The 5,383-nt window shown below is 39.1% G+C and overlaps 1 protein-coding gene and 1 non-coding gene across 4 annotated transcripts in view; one reads left to right on the top strand and one right to left on the bottom strand.

The window, feature by feature from the left end:
- eif3c (eukaryotic translation initiation factor 3, subunit C) overlaps positions 1-5,383 on the top strand; it is a 37,276-nt gene that overhangs the window by 10,510 nt on the left and 21,383 nt on the right. The gene's annotated exons all lie outside the window — the stretch shown is intronic.
- On the bottom strand, positions 394-4,114 carry LOC102294538. Its single transcript, XR_006052985.1, has 3 exons — positions 4,020-4,114; positions 1,786-1,956; positions 394-1,692 (listed from the first exon to the last, which is right to left on the bottom strand). It is a non-coding gene; the product is annotated as an uncharacterized LOC102294538 (transcript).

Here is a 5,383-nt window from a genome sequence, read left to right as displayed (position 1 = left end):
TCGACGTTTCTGTTCTGTGGACTGAAAATATAGACACAGCAGTCTCATGGGGGCTTTTATATTTGAGAGTGTTTATATTTGTGATTACTTTTTATATGCCTTTAATTTGGATCCCCCCATTTTTCTCTTCCCAACAGGCGTCACTCGACCAGCCCACACAGACGGTGATGATGCACCGCACTGAGCCAACGTCTCTGCAGAACATGGCTCTGAAGCTGGCAGAGAAACTGGGCAACTTGGTGGAGAACAACGAGCGCGTATCTGACCTGAAACAAGGCATCTATGGCGGTTACTTCAACAGGGGTAAGTTCATCATGTTCTCACAGTACTTAGGGATCGTTAAATCTGGAACTTATTTCTAACCTTTCTGAACCATTTATTTTCCAACTTTTGCTATTAGATGATAATTAGCTTTCATTTGTCATACAGATCAGAAAGGTGGCTACCAACAGAAGCAATCCTACCAGAGAGGTATGTTAAATTTCACTGAGGTCGTTTCCTGTTTTATGTCAATGAGGTAGATGTGGGTTGGGTTCTCTTTTCAGCAGTAGATGCTATTTTAAATTCATCCATCAGTATTACACCTTTGTGGTTTGTTTTTTTCTTCTTTTCTTGTAGTTTAGTGAATTTGTGTGAACACTAATGAGATGATTGTTGTCTTTGTACAACCGCAGACGGGAAATCTTACCAGCAGAAGCAGTCGGGTTACCAGAGAGGCGGTTACAGGAATCAAAATCAAGGAAATTACTGAGCTTGAAGTTTGTGGATTTCAGTTTTTCCAGTAGAGCTGGTCTTCATTCCAAGACAACATCAGTACCTCATTTTGTGAGTTTGGCTCTTGGCCGTGCTCCCTCAATGAAACTGTTTTGCTGCTGTTTCTATGTCAGTTAGCATTGCTTTGTGTCAGCAACGGCAGAATGTGATATTACATTTCTGTCAATTTCTTGGAATAAATCTGGAGTTTTATTATTTTAACAGATTAATAAATAAATATTAAACAGTGTTGTGTTTTGTTTGGGTTTTTTTTGCAGTGATAATATAAATTCAGTACATGTATGGAAAACTAAAAGCATATCATTAAAATCAGTCTCAGTCCACCTGCTTTAAGATGCTTATCAGTGGATTGAGGGTGAATTAAAAAGTGGTACATCTTTTGTTGCCTACATACAAGTCATTGCATTTTGGACAAGTACAATACTTTAATTCACACGAAAAGACATGCAGTCTGTCTGCTAACTAAAGCTACAGAGGCTCTATAAAGAGGACTGTGTGTGTGTGTGTGTGTGTGTGTGTGTGTGTGTGTGTGTGTGTAATTATATTTATTATATAAAAACCGGAAAAAAGCATTTCGATTATGCTTTAAACAAAAATCTTGCAAAAGCAGCTTAGTCTGTAGAGAAGTTTGGATCTGTTGCTTAAGTCTAGTTTTATAAATCCTCACCTGTAGGTTACAGAAAATTCTGAGCATCATGTTTTCCTTTTTTGTGAAATTTGATAAGCATTTCATACATTAAAGTATATGAAAGCAATCTTTTGATTTTCTGTACATCAAATACCACCTCGATTACGTTGCTGTCTCAGCGTGTCACAGCTCATCTCACTGACTCCTCGTTGTGAGTGGCAACTATGAACCTGTACCGCTCAGGTTCCTGCAACATGACATCCAGCATCACATCAAGGCATCCGTTATAACTGTTCAAGCAGACGTGAAATGTATCAAGAGTCGAATCAAGATCAAAAATGATTGGCGATTGTTATACTCCGGAGGTTTTCGTTCTGTCTTACCAGCCTGTCATTGGTGTCCTCCCAGCTCTGATGGATGGGGTCCTGGTGACCCTCTTTCATCGCTAGTTTTCTCTCTTTGTCCATGTAGGCTCCTCTCACCAGCTTGACACCCAAACAGAAACACTCATTCTTGGATAGAGACAGCGCGTCTAAGAGGAGAGACCTGGAGTCCTGATAACCACAGAATTTAACCACAGACACAAAGAATTATAATTAAAACCATTAACTGCCAGTGAAAGTAACATAAAGTCTGATATTTGATGATAAAATGAGAAGAGAAATAGAGATAGTTGCCTTCAGGTAACATTGATATGTGTTCCAGATCCAGAGACCATCTTTGTTAAAAAGAATCACTTTTTATTTAAAAATAAAAAATTGCATCTACACTCATTAAATTTGCTTCATGTAGTCAAAGTTGGCTTATTGTGCTTCTCTCCGTTTTCTCCATAAATATTCAATTACAGTTGTGCCTGTTTTTAAAATAATGTAATCCCTAACTATGTTTTCTATACTTCTATACAAACTGACATCACTTTGGTATGGTCTCCCTTTTATAATCACCTCAGGCACAGTCAGAGCTACAGTTTTGACCCTGACTGAGGAGATTGAGTTTACAAACGCCAAAAAAATATATATTTTTTGCATTATAAAAATAGTTTTTCTTTTTCAATCACCCATCTTAGCAGTAGGATATACATGAAAAGAGAAACAAATTAAGTTTGAGTGAAAATGTAAATTTTTTGCACTCTGGTCAACTGACTCAAATGACTCATTCAAACTCTATTCAGTAAGAAGAATCGAATTTACCATCACTAACCGAGACAGCGGTGACGTAAATCTGAAGGCTAGACTATCCAATTTCACAGCCTCGCACTTCCGGCCTTCTCGGTCTTCGAAGGACCCGGCCCAGGTAGACCGTGAAGGCCGGGTCCTCCTTTTGCGTGATGACGTCAACACACTTCCTGTCCTCACGCGAGTAACAGTTGTGCCGCACGCCTTTTCTGTGCCTGCTCATACAGCAAAACTGGATTTTAAAACAGCTTAAACGAAACATCACTTTCACCCGGTCGTAGGTGAGTTTGGCTCAGTAAGATTTAAGATAAGAGTGTGTGACTAAGCGATGCTTATTTACCGGCTGCACAAACGAGGAGACCCCATGCTTTCTTGTTAGGGTGTTAGCTTAGCAACAACCCCGCGGCACGTTTGTGTTCCGTTATCTGATATGATACAGTTAACTTGTACCCTTGTTAGCTGCTGTGTAATTTTTGTATTTGGTTTTATTTGGCGTAAAGCATTTTGGGCACGGCGTGTAACCTATACTGCAATTTGGTTTTCATTTGCTTTGTTCACTCTAATCCAGTCTGTTTAGCCTGTATGCTGGCATTAGCCAAATAGTCTGCGGTATAGACGCATGTAAGCGTCAGCACTAAGGCCGGTGGACGTTTTTTTTTTCTGGAAAATAATTAAAACATCATACACACTACAGTTGCAAAAGAAAAGAGAAACATTGGAGACTGAAGAAGTCAGTTGGATGAGTGATGAAACGTTTCTCCCATCGAAAACGCTACGTCCAGATGAACAGAATCAACTTTTGGAGAAACGCCGGTTCCTTGTTTGCCGGTTGCTGCATCAATAACTATCTAATACTGGCCAACCAGATAGCAGCTGGGGTGAAATTAAAGGCTTTAGCACTGTTATAGGCCATCGACAACGTAGCGAACCTTTTAAGGGAACCTAAAAACAGATTATTATTCGCCCCAGGTTTTGTCATCCATCATCACCTCATTATTTGTCCCAGGTTTATTATCGTCATCACCACCACCACCATCATTTTATTCTTGGCGGGTGTTTAACGCCGTCCAAGTAATAAAACACCCTCTATATCAGGGGTGTCAAGCTCAAATACACAGTGGGCCAAAATTCAAAACTGGAACAAAGTCGCGAGGCTAACATTAATATTTATTGAAAAAAAAATCTTCCTCCAGATATAAGAATGAATCTTTTCTTATGGACTCAGACAAGTTTTGCTGAAAAACTGAATATGGAACAAGCAAAGCTTAATACTAAACAATATATATATTAGCTGTATAATACCAGTAAGCCAGCTCTAGTAGTAATTTGGTAAGGCTTCGTGGGCCAAATGTAATTAGGCTGCGGGCCAGAGTTTGACACCTATGCTCTATATGGAGCCAGAAATTTTTATTTATGTGTTTGAGTATGTTGAATGGATTTACCATTTTCAAATGTGGAGTTGCATAGTAGACCAGTGTTTCCCAACTGGTGTGCCGTGGAAGATCGTCTGGTTCCACCTGATTAGTACCTGGGTCAACACACCTGAATCAAATGATTAGTCCATTACTAGGGCACTGGAGAATTTAAAGACATGTTGAGGAGGTAATTTAGCTATTTAAATCAGCTGTGTTGGATCAATGACACATCTAAAACCTGCAGGACATCGGCCCTATGTTTTAAAAGAAAAAGTAGTCAGTCTGACCTGGGTCTTGGAGAAAATCCCAACCCGGATGAAGGCCCTAGCATGAGTAGTGGTAGAAGAAAGCAAAAAAATGTATACTGGGGACTAGGGCTGTTTGATACAATGATATATATCGGATGACGATATAAAAACTTCTATCGTTTCATTTTACGCTATCGTTTGTTTCGTGGTGTCGCAAAATAAACTGTTTACGGCAATATTTTTTTCATCGTTTTGATGGTCACTGTAGTGGCTATATTAATTTATTAAAGTTCTATCTTTCTCATATATTTAATATAACCATACTATGGCTGGACAAGCGCCTGTTTTTATGCCTTGTCGTTAGCAACAACGACGGTAAAACCATTGCGTCTGCTGGTTTAGTTCCACATAAACCGTTCACAATAAAGCTAAAGATCCATTTGAGACTTTTGAAAATAAACTGAATCACGTGAAAAGGTTTGGAGAGCATTTACGGATGAGAAGCCAAAAAGAGCAGTTCAGGTGCTAAAGAATAAACCTTAGAGTTAAACATTAGAATAGGCTTTTATCCGCAGCACGCTGTGTAATAAATACTCACAAAGAAAACAGCGGCCGTTACAACTTATGTCTAAAAATGTATAGTTTCATGCATTAGTTAAAACACTCCACTCCAGGTACACGACGCCCAGCTAGAAACACTTCACGTGAGTCGAGCTGCCCGAGATTCACAGAATTTACGGAAAATGTTAAGTTTTTGTGATTTATATAATTATCGGGACGTCTTATACTGGGATAAGAGATTTTGGTCATATCACACAGGGGTCAAACACTATACCTGGCGCGTGGGGGAAAATTACCAATGTGCTTTTTGTGATACTTTTGTATGGTACCGTGTGATTTTCTTTTTTCTAATGTGAAATATGTGCCAAGGTTGGGAAACCCTGTAGCAGATTATGTGTGGTTCAAGTTTAATGAACAAAAGATCCCTGATCACTAATAAGAATGGACACAAATCCCTTTCAGGATGCATAAGGAAGGGAATGCAGTCTTTTTCTTCTTTCTTTTTTTAATCTCCCAAACTACAGTGTGGTGACCCCCTTTGTGATTTTAAGGGACTTAAAGCATCAGCTTCTTTTTTTTTTT

Source organism: Haplochromis burtoni, unplaced genomic scaffold, assembly GCF_018398535.1.
Source record: "Haplochromis burtoni strain Fernald_Lab_line unplaced genomic scaffold, NCSU_Asbu1 Contig_520, whole genome shotgun sequence".
NCBI classification, from domain to species: domain Eukaryota; kingdom Metazoa; phylum Chordata; class Actinopteri; order Cichliformes; family Cichlidae; genus Haplochromis; species Haplochromis burtoni.
Note: the sequence above shows the minus strand (reverse complement) of the source record. Positions and strands in the feature narration are given on the sequence as shown.